The sequence below is a fragment of the Mus musculus genome, chromosome 7, assembly GCF_000001635.26.
Source record: "Mus musculus strain C57BL/6J chromosome 7, GRCm38.p6 C57BL/6J".
Taxonomy (NCBI): Eukaryota; Metazoa; Chordata; class Mammalia; order Rodentia; family Muridae; genus Mus; species Mus musculus.
The window spans coordinates 65,715,094-65,732,291 of NC_000073.6; positions in this window are offsets into that span (position 1 = coordinate 65,715,094).

Sequence of the window (17,198 nt, forward strand, 5' to 3'; positions counted from 1 at the left end):
CCGGAAGCCTTGTCTTCAGAAACTGTCCCAGGATGCCTGTTAAAGTTTGGACATAAGAGTTCTTTTCTCTGTCTGCCTTCCATGTTTGCAGTGTTATCTTCAAGAAGCAATCCATGGAGAGGACAGCCTTGTGAGCTGGCTTTAAGGAGGGCCTCCTCTGCCCTTCTGTGTGGTCTCCCTTCTCCTCAGCTACTGTTGGCCATGTCCCTCAAGGACAAAGGGAGAAGATGGCTCCAATTGGAACCAATTGGGGCGGGTTCAGTGACATGGCTGTGAGTATCAATGGATTAACTTCTAGGATTAGTTTTAGAGAGACAGCTCAACTTTATTGTTCCAGGAATAGGGTATACAAGAACTTCATCCTGTGCAGTGGACCTGTGCAGTGGACCTGTGCAGTGGGAAGGGCTAACAGGCCTTAATACAGTGGCTAATTATCATGTAGATAGATAGCAAGCTAGATCAAGTGCTACATGAAGTCACTCTGCGTAAGGTCATTTTTCAGATAAGGCCAGGCACCTGTGTTCAGGGACACTATCCGGACAAAGTCAGGCTGACAAAGGGTGTCCTCTGTTTTTTGCACCAAGCTCAGAGAGCCATCTGGTCATGGGGGAACCCATCTGGTCATAGGGGATGGCGACCTTAATAGCAGGGTTCTCCAACACTCTGTCTAGATAGGCAACATTCAGCTCACTGATGGGCCTGATGAAGTTCCTGGATCTTATACTCTAACTCATTAGCCACAGACAGTGCCTCAAGGGACCCAGGGGGGTTAATATTGATTATCTACATGACAGGGTGCAGAACCTCCTGGAAGACAGACTTCTTGGGCATGAATGTGAGGGAGTGTACCCCATTTTTCCTTTTGTAAGCATCAGTATTCCTCATGCTCCCACCATGCCTCCTCTGCCCCATAGGATGTACTGCATGCCATGAGCCAACACAAACTCTCACCTCCTTATGTTGCGTTCATCAGGTATCCTGGCACAGCGACAAAGACAGTTACTAATACCGAGTATCAGCTATGCTCATGATTTCCATATCAGGATCCCAGTATGCATGACTCGGGAGTCTTAACTATATCACCTGCTGCAGCCCACAGACTCAAGACAGCTAAGAACACATCTGCTGGTCTATAAGTGTCCCCAAAGTTTGTGCATTGGAAACTTAACCTTTAAGTTCATTTGTTGATGTATTCAGAAGTAGGGCCTTTAGGAGGTAACTCTGGAGGTTCATGAGGGCTGGGTTTCATGATGGGACCAGTGGCTTTGCCGGAAGAGGAAGAGGTACGTGAGCTAGCAACCGTGCTCTATCTTACCATGTGATGCCTTCCATCATGTGATGGTTCAGCATGCTCACCAGACACGTAAGAGGTATGGGTACCACACTCTTAGGCTTTCCAGCCTCCGAAATTACAAACTCAATTAACCTCTTGTCTTAGTTAGGGCTCCCATTGCTCTGAACAGACACCATGATCATGCTAACTCTTATAAAGCCAAACAGTTGTTTGGGAATGGCTTACAGTTTCAGAGATTTAGTCCATTATCATCATCGCAGGAAGCATAGCTGCATCCAGACAGATGTGGGCCTGGGGAAGGAGCTGAGAGTACTACATCTTGATTGGAAGGCAGTCAGGAGAGACTGACTTCCAGGCAGCTAGGATGAGGGTATCAAAGTGACACACCACTGTGTGTCAAAGTGACCCCAAAAGTGGCACACTTCCTCCAACAAGGCCATACATCCGAATAGAGCCACTCTGTAGGGCAAGCATGTCCAAACCACCACACCTCTGTTCCTTTACCTAGCGTGTGGCATTCATGCACAGCAAAAGAAAGTGAGTGAAGATAGCATCTTTCACTGAAAACGGCGGATTCTCACCTGCTGCACAGGGGAAAACCTTCACTCTTGGTGAAGCAGAACCCTGAGTGGTACACTCCCTGGGTGCCTTGTAAATTTCCATTTTCTACAGGGAACTGTGAAGTGTGGGTATAGATAGAAGAGTCCCTGAGAGCCCCTACTATGCCATGGCCTCCAGCTCTGCTCCCCAGCTGGTCCCACTGCCCAGAGCTATAGTGTCCCTCTTTCCAAAGTCATCCCTCAGCCCAGGGCTCACTCCTGCTTCCCGGAGGTTTGAATCTTGTTTTCATTTTTGGTACCCATACTTGCCCTTTTCTTCATCCCATTTTTCATGTACGGGTTAGCATCCTTCTGCTGACTGTCTGAGATGCCTCCAAATGCCAAGCCTTTTGAGTGTCAGCACAGTGTCACATCTGGGAGCATTTCAGATCAGTGACACTCAACCAGTAAAGGCTATGCAAATATTCCCAAATCCAAAAACTCCCAAGCACTCCTGGTCCAGATGAGGGAGGCTCACAGTGTACTTGTATTAACCCTTTCGTGTTTGATGCACCCAGTACGGTTTCCAGCGTTTGTTTGCTTTCGTCTTACAGAGTGGACCCTGCCTGCTGTTTCTTTTGGGCTGCAGTGAAGATAGACTGCCCTTTGCTGCAAGGTCACACTCAGAGAGCAAGAGCAGAAAGATGGGGCATGCGATGGAGCTTGCACCCCAGCTCCAGTTTCGGTTGTGTGTGTGTGTGTGTGTGTGTGTGTGTTTCACAGAAAAAATACATTTTTTTCTTGTTTAAGCTACACGACCCTTCTCAGGCTTCAAAGCTGTTTCTAACGGAGCTGACCCTTCAGGCTCAGCGGCATGTAGCAGTGCCGGGGACCTGGGTGTGTAGCACACAAAAGGGCACTGGGCAAGTAGCTCTGCTAACATGAGGTTCCCTTGATGAAAGCATATTGTGGGTACACAAGGGGGCTGGATGCTTCAGAAAGATTTGCCAGTCTGTGACGCTGCGGGAAAAGGCCGCAGCATTTGTTTCTGTTTGTTTTTAAGACAGGATCTCTCTGTGTAGCCCAGGCTGTCCTGGAACTCACTGTATAAACCAGGTTGGCATGAACTCAGAGAGATCTGCCTGCCTCTGCCTCTCCAGTGCTGGGATAAAAGGCGTGCACAAGAGGTTGCAGTGTGTCTTATCCTTCTCTCTCTCATGAACCAGAAGGCAGGTGAGGTCAGAAACGTAGTGGGCAGGTCAAGCTGACCAAGAGTCAGGGAGCAATGGAGAAAAGCAATGAAGCCCGGGCTTCTCAAAGACGTGACTGTGGTCTTTAATTATGCAGGCCTCAGTCTCTTCCTCTGCAGATCGGGGTGAGCTAGTTCAGGGGTTGATGCAGGCATTCAACAAGATTATCTACATGGAGCAGCACCAATACCCCCATAACCCACTCTAGTTTACAAACTAAAGGATTGCCTGTTCTTATGAGTGAGGACTGCTTCTGCTCACGGCTCACAGCACCTCAGCACTATGTCCTGATTCTTTAGGTCCTAAGGGAGAATGGGATGAGGGCTAAGAGAGCTTCCACCTTGTGGGCCTGGCCCTAGATACAGAACAGGGTTTTCATGGATAAGAATGGCTACCCGCTGCAGGTACTCCTGTTCTGGCTATTGGGAGCCCAAAGGCTGCCAGTGGTCATGTGCCCCAAACAGGGCAACAAGTGTCTTCCCCTTTAACCCTCAGTGGATCATAGTGTGGTGTGCCCTTCAGAAGCCCCAAGAGACTGGATGGGGACGGGTAGGGGGAGGAGAATCGTGACATGTAAACCCAGCCAGAACTGGAAGATGCAATCTTCCAATGCATCCCTGTGGCTACTCTGTCTCCTTGGTCCCTGTTCCAGCCAACTCCCCTGCTCCTGCAAGCTGAAACTGAAGGATTATAAGATGGATTGCCTGTCAGCTACACCAAAACAACTCAACTGGTTATGACAAACGCTCACTCACCTCAGGTGTTTGACCCTCCTGGATGTTTGTAAATTGCTGTGGTCACACAGTTCCAAGTGACAATTAAAACGAGCACACATGAGGCCAACAGATGTAGCCACCTTGAGCCTTTCTGTGGGAACCAGATGGTCGCACACGTCATCTTCATCAAAGCCCATGGAACAGCCCAGCTTTCACCGGGAGGACCTAGGGTCATGAAGGAGAATTATATTGTATTTTGAAAAGTTCAGACAGCCGGCCACCTTCCTGGTGAGAGCACGGGGGTCTGCCTGGCCTGAGAGGTTTGTGGCACAGGCGCCGGCGGGAGCCTTCTTGGCTCCGGGACTCCGCGGAGGGCAGGCTGCACGGGTGACCGTGTGGAATACAGAGTGCCAGCCGTTTCTGGGACGGGCGAGAGAGTCGCAGAGCTTCTGGGCGGCGCCATCTTCAGCTCCAGACAGCCGGCCACCTTCCTGGTGAGAGCACGGGGGTCTGCCTGGCCTGAGAGGTTTGTGGCACAGGCGCCGGCGGGAGCCTTCTTGGCTCCGGGACTCCGCGGAGGGCAGGCTGCACGGGTGACCGTGTGGAATACAGAGTGCCAGCCGTTTCTGGGACGGGCGAGAGAGTCGCAGAGCTTCTGGGCGGCGCCATCTTCAGCTCCAGACAGCCGGCCACCTTCCTGGTGAGAGCACGGGGGTCTGCCTGGCCTGAGAGGTTTGTGGCACAGGCGCCGGCGGGAGCCTTCTTGGCTCCGGGACTCCGCGGAGGGCAGGCTGCACGGGTGACCGTGTGGAATACAGAGTGCCAGCCGTTTCTGGGACGGGCGAGAGAGTCGCAGAGCTTCTGGGCGGCGCCATCTTCAGCTCCAGACAGCCGGCCACCTTCCTGGTGAGAGCACGGGGGTCTGCCTGGCCTGAGAGGTTTGTGGCACAGGCGCCGGCGGGAGCCTTCTTGGCTCCGGGACTCCGCGGAGGGCAGGCTGCACGGGTGACCGTGTGGAATACAGAGTGCCAGCCGTTTCTGGGACGGGCGAGAGAGTCGCAGAGCTTCTGGGCGGCGCCATCTTCAGCTTCAGACAGCCGGCCACCTTCCTGGTGAGAGCACGGGGGTCTGCCTGGCCTGAGAGGTTTGTGGCACAGGCGCCGGCGGGAGCCTTCTTGGCTCCGGGACTCCGCGGAGGGCAGGCTGCACGGGTGACCGTGGGGAATACAGAGTGCCAGCCGTTTCTGGGACGGGCGAGAGAGTCACAGAGATTCTGGGGCGGCACCATCTTCAGCTCCAGACAACCAGCCACCTTCCCGGCAAGAGCCACAGAGCTTCTGAGGCGGCAACATCTTCGACTCCAGACAACTGGCCACCTTCCTGGCCAAAGCAACACAGCTTCTGGGAAAGATCCTGTTTTGGGCCTTCACCTTCAGCCAGGAGGAGGTCCAAACACCAGATAACTGTACACCTTCCCTGAGAGAGGAGAGCTTGCCTACAGAGACTGCTCTGACCACTGAAACTCAGAGAAGAGAGCTTGTCTCCCACGCCTGCTGATAGAGGGTAACAAAATCAACAGAGGAACAATCTTTTAACAAAGACAACTATAACAACTAACTCCAGAGATTGCCAGATGGCGAAAGGTAAACGTAAGAATCCTACTAACAGAAGCCAGGACCACTCACCATCATCAGAACCCAGAACGCCCACTTCGCCCAATCCAGGACACCCTAACACACCTGAAAAGGTAGACCTGGATTTAAAAGCATATCTCATGATGATGGTAGAGGACATAAAGAAGGAATTCAATAACTCACTTAAAGAAATACAGGAGAACACTGCTAAAGAGTTACAAGTCCTTAAAGAAAAACAGGAAAACACTGCTAAAGAGTTACAAGTCCTTAAAGAAAAACAGGAAAACACAACCAAACAGGTAGAAGTCCTTATAGAAAAACAGGAAAACACATCCAAACAGGTGATGGAAATGAACAAAACCATACTAGACCTAAAAAGGGAAGTAGACACAATAAAGAAAACCCAAAGTGAGGCGACGCTGGAGATAGAAACCCTAGGAAAGAAATCTGGAACCATAGATGCCAGCATCAGCAACAGAATACAAGAGATGGAAGAGAGAATCTCAGGTGCAGAAGACTCCATAGAGAACATCGGCACAACAATCAAAGAAAATGGAAAATGCAAAAAGATCCTAACTCAAAACATCCAGGAAATCCAGGACACAATGAGAAGACCAAACCTACGGATAATAGGAGTGGATGAGAATGAAGATTTTCAACTCAAAGGACCAGCAAACATCTTCAACAAAATTATTGAAGAAAACTTCCCAAATCTAAAGAAAGAGATGCCCATGAACATACAAGAAGCCTACAGAACTCCAAATAGACTGGACCAGAAAAGAAATTCCTCCCGACACATAATAATCAGAACACAAAATGCACTAAATAAAGATAGAATACTAAAAGCAGTAAGGGAAAAAGGTCAAGTAACATATAAAGGCAAGCCTATCAGAATTACACCAGATTTTTCACCAGAGACTATGAAAGCCAGAAGAGCCTGGACAGATGTTATACAGACACTAAGAGAACACAAATGCCAGCCCAGGCTACTATACCCAGCCAAACTCTCAATTACCATAGATGGAGAAACCAAAGTATTCCACGACAAAACTAAATTCACCCATTATCTCTCCACGAATCCAGCCCTTCAAAGGATAATAACAGAAAAAAACCAATACAAGGACGGGAACCACGCCCTAGAAAAAACAAGAAGATAATCCCTCAACAAACCTAAAAGAAGACAACCACAAGAACAGAATGCCAACTTTAACAACAAAAATAACAGGAAGCAACAATTACCTTTCCTTAATATCTCTTAATATCAATGGACTCAATTCCCCAATAAAAAGACATAGACTAACAGACTGGCTACACAAACAGGACCCAACATTCTGCTGCTTACAGGAAACCCATCTCAGGGAAAAAGACAGACACTACCTCAGAGTGAAAGGCTGGAAAACAATTTTCCAAGCAAATGGTCTGAAGAAACAGGCTGGAGTAGCCATTCTAATATCGGATAAAATCGACTTCCAACCCAAAGTTATCAAAAAAGACAAGGAGGGACACTTCATACTCATCAAAGGTAAAATCCTCCAAGAGGAACTCTCAATTCTGAATATCTACGCTCCAAATGCAAGGGCAGCCACATTCATTAAAGACACTTTAGTAAAGCTCAAAGCACACATTGCACCTCACACAATAATAGTGGGAGACCTCAACACACCACTTTCATCAATGGACAGATCGTGGAAACAGAAACTAAACAGGGACACAGTGAAACTAACAGAAGTTATGAAACAAATGGACCTGACAGATATCTACAGAATATTTAATCCTAAAACAAAAGGATATACCTTCTTCTCAGCACCTCACGGGACCTGCTCCAAAATTGACCATATAATTGGTCACAAAATAAGCCTCAACAGATACAAAAATATTGAAATTGTCCCATGTATCCTATCAGACCACCATGGCCTAAGACTGATCTTCAATAACAACATTAAGAATGGAAAGCCAACATTCACGTGGAAACTGAACAACACTCTTCTCAATGATACCTTGGTCAAGGAAGGAATAAAGAAAGAAATTAAAGACTTTTTAGAGTTTAATGAAAATGAAGCCACAACGTACCCAAACCTTTGGGACACAATGAAAGCATTTCTAAGAGGGAAACTCATAGCGCTGAGTACCTCCAAGAAGAAACGGGAGAGAGCACATACTAGCAGCTTGACAACACATCTAAAAGCTCTAGAAAAAAAGGAAGCAAATTCACCCAAGAGGAGTAGACGGCAGGAAATAATCAAACTCAGGGGTGAAATTAACCAAGTGGAAACAAGAAGAACTATTCAAAGAATTAACCAAACGAGGAGTTGGTTCTTTGAGAAAATCAACAAGATAGATAAACCCTTAGCTAGACTCACTAGAGGGCAAAGGGACAAAATCCTAATCAACAAAATCAGAAATGAAAAGGGAGACATAACAACAGATCCTGAAGAAATCCAAAACACCATCAGATCCTTCTACAAAAGCTTATACTCAACAAAACTGGAAAACCTGGACGAAATGGACAAATTTCTGGACAGATACCAGGTACCAAAGTTGAATCAGGATCAAGTTGACCTTCTAAACAGTCCCATATCCCCTAAAGAAATAGAAGCAGTTATTAATAGTCTCCCAACCAAAAAAAGCCCAGGACCAGATGGGTTTAGTGCAGAGTTCTATCAGACCTTCAAAGAAGATCTAATTCCAGTTCTGCACAAACTATTTCACAAGATAGAAGTAGAAGGTACTCTACCCAACTCATTTTATGAAGCCACTATTACTCTGATACCTAAACCACAGAAAGATCCAACAAAGATAGAGAACTTCAGACCAATTTCTCTTATGAATATCGATGCAAAAATCCTTAATAAAATTCTCGCTAACCGAATCCAAGAACACATTAAAGAAATCATCCATCCTGACCAAGTAGGTTTTATTCCAGGGATGCAGGGATGGTTTAATATACGAAAATCCATCAATGTAATCCATTATATAAACAAACTCAAAGACAAAAACCACATGATCATCTCGTTAGATGCAGAGAAAGCATTTGACAAGATCCAACACCCATTCATGATAAAAGTTTTGGAAAGATCAGGAATTCAAGGCCCATACCTAAACATAATAAAAGCAATCTACAGCAAACCAGTAGCCAACATCAAAGTAAATGGAGAGAAGCTGGAAGCAATCCCACTAAAATCAGGGACTAGACAAGGCTGCCCACTTTCTCCCTACCTTTTCAACATAGTACTTGAAGTATTAGCCAGAGCAATTCGACAACAAAAGGAGATCAAGGGGATACAAATTGGAAAAGAGGAAGTCAAAATATCACTTTTTGCAGATGATATGATAGTATATATAAGTGACCCTAAAAATTCCACCAGAGAACTCCTAAACCTGATAAACAGCTTTGGTGAAGTAGCTGGATATAAAATTAACTCAAACAAGTCAATGGCCTTTCTCTACACAAAGAATAAACAGGCTGAGAAAGAAATTAGGGAAACAACACCCTTCTCAATAGTCACAAATAATATAAAATATCTCGGCGTGACTCTAACTAAGGAAGTAAAAGATCTGTATGATAAAAACTTCAAGTCTCTGAAGAAAGAAATTAAAGAAGATCTCAGAAGATGGAAAGATCTCCCATGCTCATGGATTGGCAGGATCAACATTGTAAAAATGGCTATCTTGCCAAAAGCAATCTACAGATTCAATGCAATCCCCATCAAAATTCCAACTCAATTCTTCAACGAATTAGAAGGAGCAATTTGCAAATTCATCTGGAATAACAAAAAACCTAGGATAGCAAAAACTCTTCTCAAGGATAAAAGAACCTCTGGTGGAATCACCATGCCTGACCTAAAGCTTTACTACAGGGCAATTGTGATAAAAACTGCATGGTACTGGTATAGAGACAGACAAGTAGACCAATGGAATAGAATTGAAGACCCAGAAATGAACCCACACACCTATGGTCACTTGATCTTCGACAAGGGAGCTAAAACCATCCAGTGGAAGAAAGACAGCATTTTCAACAATTGGTGCTGGCACAACTGGTTGTTATCATGTAGAAGAATGCGAATCGATCCATACTTATCTCCTTGTACTAAGGTCAAATCTAAGTGGATCAAGGAACTTCACATAAAACCAGAGACACTGAAACTTATAGAGGAGAAAGTGGGGAAAAGCCTTGAAGATATGGGTACAGGGGAAAGATTCCTGAACAGAACAGCAATGGCTTGCTCTGTAAGATCGAGAATTGACAAATGGGACCTAATGAAACTCCAAAGTTTCTGCAAGGCAAAAGACACCGTCAATAGGACAAAAAGACCACCAACAGATTGGGAAAGGATCTTTACCTATCCTAAATCAGATAGGGGACTAATATCCAACATATATAAAGAACTCAAGAAGGTGGACTTCAGAAAATCAAATAACCCCATTAAAAAATGGGGTTCAGAACTGAACAAAGAATTCTCACCTGAGGAATACCGAATGGCAGAGAAGCACCTGAAAAAATGCTCAACATCCTTAATCATCAGGGAAATGCAAATCAAAACAACCCTGAGATTCCACCTCACACCAGTCAGAATGGCTAAGATCAAAAATTCAGGTGACAGCAGATGCTGGCGTGGATGTGGAGAAAGAGGAACACTCCTCCATTGTTGGTGGGATTGCAGGCTTGTACAACCACTCTGGAGATCAGTCTGGCGGTTCCTCAGAAAACTGGATATAGTACTACCGGAGGATCCAGCAATACCTCTCCTGGGCATATATCCAGAAGATGCCCCAACTGGTAAGAAGGACACATGCTCCACTATGTTCATAGCAGCCTTATTTATAATAGCCAGAAGCTGGAAGGAACCCAGATGCCCCTCAACAGAGGAATGGATACAGAAGATGTGGTACATCTACACAATGGAGTACTACTCAGCTATTAAAAAGAATGAATTTATGAAATTCCTGGCCAAATGGATGGACCTGGAGGGCATCATCCTGAGTGAGGTAACACATTCACAAAGGAACTCACACAATATGTACTCACTGATAAGTGGATATTAGCCCAAAACCTAAGATACCCAAGATATAAGATACAATTTCCTAAACACATGAAACTCAAGAAAAATGAAGACTGAAGTGTGAACACTATGCCCCTCCTTAGAAGTGGGAGCAAAACACCCTTGGAAGGAGTTACAAAGACAAAGTTTGGAGCTGAGATAAAAGGATGGACCATGTAGACACTACCATATCCGGGGATCCATCCCATAATCAGCTTCCAAATGCTGACACCATTGCATACACTAGCAAGATTATGCTGAAAGGACCCTGATATAGCTGTCTCTTGTCAGAGTATGCCTGGGCCTAGCAAGCATAGAAGTGGATGCTCACAGTCGGCTATTGGATGGATCACATGGCCCCCAATGAAGGAGCTAGAGAAAGTACCAAAGAAGCTAAAGGGATCTGCAACACTATAGGTGGAACAACATTATGAACTAACCAGTACCCCGGAGCTCTTGACTCTAGCTGCATATGCATCAAAAGATGGCCTAGTCGGCCATCACTGGAAAGAGAGGCCCATTGGACACGCAAACTTTATATGCCCCAGTACAGGGGAACGCCAGGGCCATAAAAGGGGAGTGGGTGGGTAGGGGAGAGGGGGTGGGTGGCTATGGGGGACTTTTGGTATAGCATTGCAAATGTAAATGAGCGAAATACCTAATAAAAAATGGAAAAAAAAAAAAAAAAAAAAAAGAAAAAAAAAAAAAAAAAAAAAAAAAAAAAAAAGAAAAGTTCAGTTAAGGCTAAAAATGTTTCTGATAAAACACCAATTCGAAAGTTAGGAGGATTTCAGAGGCAATCGCCGTTCCCTGGCAGGACTGGATTGGACTGGATTAATGAGACGCCGGTGCAGTAAATGCTCTCTTGCATCAGGCTCTCCCTTCAGGTGTTTAATCTGCGGAGACAGACTCCAGAGCCAGAGCTGTTCATCCTGCAGCTAACAGATCCAGCTGTGTGCCTACTGATCAGATCGCACACCTTATCCTGTCATTGACGTCACAAGCCTTGCTCACACGCATGCCCATACTCACACCCAGACACCGTGTTTCCCCTGCGGGGCAAGCAAGATATTAGGCATCTGATAGTGACCAGTCAGAGAACCTCGAATGCCATATACGTGGTTTCCGAGGGTCTAGTTTGTAATCTGCTTGTGAAGGTGGGTGGATAAACTGCTCAGAAGCTAAAAGCACACACTACTTTTGCAGAGGACCTGGGTTCTGTTCCCAGCACCCACATCAGGCGGCTCACAACCAGTCACAACGATTGCTCCAGGAGATGTGATGGTCTAGCCTCAGTGGACACCTGCACTCATGTGTACATCCCTTCTCTCTCACACACACACATTCTTCAGAGGGAGGGGAGGGAGGCTTGATGCCTCAGTATAGGAGGGTGCTAGAGGGGGGAGGGAGTGGGTGAATGGGTGGAGGAGCACCCTCATAGAGGCAAAGGGGAGGGGGGAGAGGGGATAGAATGAGCGGTTTGTGGAGAGGTAACCGGGAAGGGGGATATTATTTGAAATGTAAATGAATAAAACGATTAATAAAAAATAAAGTAAAAGTTCAATAATTAAACAGGAAGGGGGTCGGGCAGGTAAGGGGATGTGGGTGGACCAAAGCCTCCTATGTCAGTCAGGTGCCGCTCTTCTTCCCTGAGTGGCCTGGGCATGTCTAGTGCAGCTCCAGTGTCACACATGAGATCCCAGTGGCATTACATGAGACCTGGCAGGCTGCCCTATACTATATACTTAAAAATGCTATGTGACAATGCCAGGTTTGGCTAGTGCCTGTTTAAAACCTGGCTTCTCTAGCATTTGGGGCAATATAGTTCCATTTGAAGACAAAAAAGTCAAAACAAAACAAAAAATCCACAACTAAAACCAAACAAAACAAAAAAGCAAACTGCTTCCACATAACTGCTGCATGGAGTCTGTACCAAGTCAGAACATTATCTTGGTGGACAGAAAAAGAGTGAGAAACGGGCTTCTGGGTTAACATCTGTGGACACCCAAAGGCCAGAGTGTACACTAGCCACACTAAGGGTGTGTGGTTAGAACCCTGGTTTTGCCCCTGACACAACTTATACATCTTAGGGTGATCTCAGCCAAGATTCCAGGCTAAAGTTCACTAGTGTTCACTCAGTGAGCCCAGGAGCCAGGGTGCGCCCCAGAGTCAGGGTGCACCCCAGGCAGGTTTGCCCTGAGCCTTCACACTCCAGCCTCCTTCCCATTAAAGGGAGGGTGCTCTGTGGGTTGGATCATCAACACCCTACCCAGGGTGATGTGAGCTTGCCTCTACAGGCTCCTCTTGCACTGTCATTTCTGCCCTGTAGAGCTGGTTGGTAGCTTCTCCCTCCTCCATGTTCCCATTCTCAAAGGCTCTGAAGGCGACGGTGCCCACTTTTTGAGCCCTCCAGGGCCGTATGCTGCTTCATTATGCCACTTCATAACAGGACGTAGGCCCATCAGACTGCAAAGCACCTGGGATTGAATGTGCTTGGGTGTTCTTCAGAACACTCTCATGAGTGGCTGAGATGGTCTGGGGTGCAGGAAGGACAGGCCTAAAGTGCAGGGAGAGGTGAGATGAACCAGGCAGGTCTTAGAGTAACTAGACAGGAGAGTAGGTGTGAAGTCAGGCTGGCTATCAAGGAAAGGGTTTCTAATATGTTGGAATTTTAGGAAGACCAAAGCAGAGTGAAAACCACATCAAAGCATAGCATTTAGAAAGGCACATGACTGCCGATGGAACTCAAAAGACCCAAAGCCCTTTCCCCACCCCCAGGCTATAATGCCCACAGCCTTTAGGATTTTGAATCCTTAGGACCACATTATAGTCACTGAGAACAGCGATTCTTCTGATGGGGGGTAGGAGGGTAAGTAATGGGCTGAGCTGCCCAGGCAGAGCCAGAGAGGATATATCTCCAAACAGTGCAGAACTCACCTTCCGTTTTGAAAGCTCCTGAGTTCAGTGATGATGCCTCCAGGCTTGTCCGCCTAGAGGGCTGTTTCCTTACCTGCAACTAACCTCTGACCGCTGTCTTTTCAAAGAAAACAGGCTGATGACTTGATAAGCTCGTTGACAATACTCAGAAGATGGGGCTGGTGACATGATACTCATGAAAAGCACTAAGAGACAGAGGCTGGCGTCATGGTTAGCCTGTGGGGCCGATCGGATTCTAATGACAACCGGAACTTAGCCAATAGAAGGCAGTCAACAATGTTGCCAGTGCAGACTGCAGCAGGGGTAGGAGGGCTCACCTTCCTACTCCCATTAGCACGTGCATACACAGCCCACAGAGCCTCTGGGAGGCTCTCCAGAACCACCTCTGCCTGGCGGCAGCCCGCCCATCTGGTTTTGTTTACTCAAATTTGAAATCTATTGTCAGCATATAACATATAGCTTCTAAGAGAAGACCTTATCTCTGCGTCCATTTCTCCTCTAACTCTTGTCTCTTTCTCTGAGCCTCTCCTCCGCCATCTTCCATCCCTCATCCCTGTACCCCATCATTTTCTCAGTCACCATCTGCCACTTCCTCACCCTTACTCCCTCTGCCGTGGTTACACCCTTCATACCTGCTTCTCTCATCTCTGAATCCTGTATCACCCTCGCTTCATCTTCCCAGCCTTACAGTTTTACTTCATCTTCTTCCCTCCTCCCTCCTCCCTCCTCCCATGCTGTATCCCTATATCTTCATTGTGATGAGAACAGGGCTTAAAAACTGGCCAGGAGAGTTAAATACCTAATAAAAAATGGAAAAAAAAAAAAAAAACTGGCCAGGTGAGGCAAGGGCCCTGTGATGCTCCCCTCACCACAGGCTCTGATATTTGAATACTTAGTTGTCAGTTGCTGTTTGGGGAAGCATAGGAGGTGTGGCCTTGGGGCTCCAGTCTCCACACCTGCCTGCTGCCTCACTTCCCTGATGTAGTCTTCCACCCTATTCACTAGTTGTTCTTGCCTGTCCTCCCCCAAGGCCCACAGACATTACAGTCCTTTCTATCAGATGCTCAAAACTAGTTCATCCATGGTGGACTCTGTCTCTTGCACCCTGTGGCAACTGTCAGCTCACACAACCCTTGCTGGTGTCCTTCATAAATGCAGGTTTCTTCTGGAGCAGATCTATTGGCTCAAGATGACTTGAGCTCAGGTCCTCTCTGCAGTGTCTCCTCTGTCCTGCTTTGGAACAAGTAGGCTATTCCTCTGCATCTCTGCTACCAACCATCCCCATTGTTCACACCGTAAGCTCCCTGGACCTCTTCACCGATCTTCCTCCTGTCTTGGGAGGTGGTAGAACCCTTCTCCCAAGCTTCTATACTGGACTTGATATGGGGAGGGGTGGAGAGAGGTGAACAGGTCCCTTCTTTTCCATCCCCTAGCATGGGAAAAAAAATAACCTAGAGCTCCTGTCACATGATTTCCAAAGTTTCTGAACAAAAGCCTGTCTTTCCCCAGCAACCTGCCCAGACTCATTCTCCTCAAAGAGTTTCAGGTAGTTTAGGGACCTGCTAACAAGTCTACGTGGATGGAAAAAGCCCTTAGATGGTTTGCAATTGTACGGCACAATATTCTCAGGATGTGCAGTATTCTAATAATTGACTGCTCTTTGCTCTTACAAAATGGCTAGCTTTAAAAGGGGACAGGGGGAGATTTACTTAGTTCACAGTCCTGGAAGTTCAGGGCGTAGCGCTTCCTTTAGCTCTGTGCTGGTGAGAACCTTGTGGCCAATGGTGATGGCGAGGACAGCTTCCCTGTGCTGTTTGTACCTGCTCTCTTTCAGACCTGTGGCCGTGTAGGTAGTCTCTGGGCAGAGGTGCTCATTCAGACAGTAACAGCAAAACACGAGCTTGATACGAACCTCAGACACTTGAGATGTGGGAACACCGGTTCAAGAATTGCCGCTATCACACTGGCCCATGGACCTGCTTGTGGGGTCATTTACTTGATTAATTATTGGTGTGGGAGGACACAAGTGGTGGGCGGGACCTCTGCCAAGCAGGTGGTCCTGGGTTGTATAAGAAAACAGGCTGAACATGGCAGCTGGAGCAAGTCAGTAAACGGTGTCCTCCGGGGTCTCTGCCTCTGTTCCTGGCTCTAGGATGTACCCTGAATCCCTTCCTTGGGTTCCTTCAGTGATGATGGACTTGTACACTGTGAGCTGAATAAGTCCTTTCCTCCCGTGATGGCTATCCCTGGTTGCCAACTTGACTACATCTTGAACTACAATCCAGAAATGGGGGGCACACCTATGATCTTGATCTTGAGGTTGGAAGACACAGGGTTCTGACCCGGATCTTGACATGGGATAATGCACGCTTTTGATCCAGATCTTGAGGCATAGTGGCCATGAAAAGCTTAGAACCAGGCAAGGTAGTACACACCCTCAATCTCAGGAGACAGAGGCAAGCAGATCAGAGTTCAAGGCCAGCCTGGGACAGAGCAAATTCCAAGTCCAGACATGGTGATACACACCTTGGGCCATACTTTCTGTTAGAGGCCTACATAAGAGCAATGGAAGAAGGAAGACTCACTTTTTTTTACCTGCTTGCTCTTGATGGCCAGCACATCTGTTGGAACCTGCTTCTTCAGGATTCCAGCTTATTCAGAAGACCAGCGGAAACGCCTAACCTTGTGGGACTGAGTGACTACTAGACTCTTGGACTTCTCAGTCACAGCTCCTCATTGTTGGGTCAGTTGGACTTCCCGAGGCTACACAGTCGGTAGCTCAGGACTTAGTGCAAAGGCTTCTACCTCCCCAAGTCCAGTCACTTCTCAATAGTAAGCAGTTTGTATTTAAGCCTTTTATCACTGGAGAGCATTCAGTGACAGAGAGCCACAAACCACAGTCAAGCCATAGCAGGTCCTCAGCTATGTCCCGGTCAGTGTGGTGGCCGCTGCAGGATCATGGGCCTCGTCACAGGCTGTTGTGCACCAGAATCACTTGCTGGGGCTCACATCAGGAGTGTAATTGATCCCAGCCCATTCCCACCAGTTCACTGGGAAGTCACTCTTTTTAATGAGTGTGTGGGTTTCTTTTTTTTTTCCAATTATTTATTTATTTATTTGTTTGTTTTTTTGAGACAGGGTTTCTCTGTATAGCCCTGGCTGTCCTGGAACTCACTCTGTAGACCAGGCTGGCCTCGAACTCAGAAATCTGCCTGCCTCTGCCTCCAGAGTGCTGGGATTAAAGGCGTGTGCCACCACTGCCCGGCTTCCAATTTTTTATTATGTATTTACTTCATTTACATTTCAAATGCTATCCCAAAAGTCCCCTATACCCTCTCCCCCCTCCCACTCCGCTCCCCTACCCACCCACTCCCACTTCTTGGCCCTGGCGTTCCCCTGTACTGAGGCATATAAAGTTTGCAAGACCAAGGGGCCTCTCTTCCCAGTGATGGCCGACTGGGCCTTCTTCTGCTACATATGCTGGGATACAGAAAATGTGTGTAGGCTTCTGTTGTTTCCTGATTCTCTCTCCTGCATCTCTGCCTGCCTGGAAGTCTCACCTGTACTTCCTGTTCCAGCTGCCACCTCTTTATTGTGCAAAAAGCCACGTTCTCATTGGGACCAATCAGCAGGAAGACAACCCTGATACATCTCTGGGTTGCCCTTTGGTGTTAAGGGCTGTGTGTGACCTTCACGAGGGCAGCTTGCTTTTTAATATAATCTCAGAGAATCGTCTGAGATTGGGCAGACGAGGGAGAACAAGCATTTACATATGGAAGTCTTGTAATG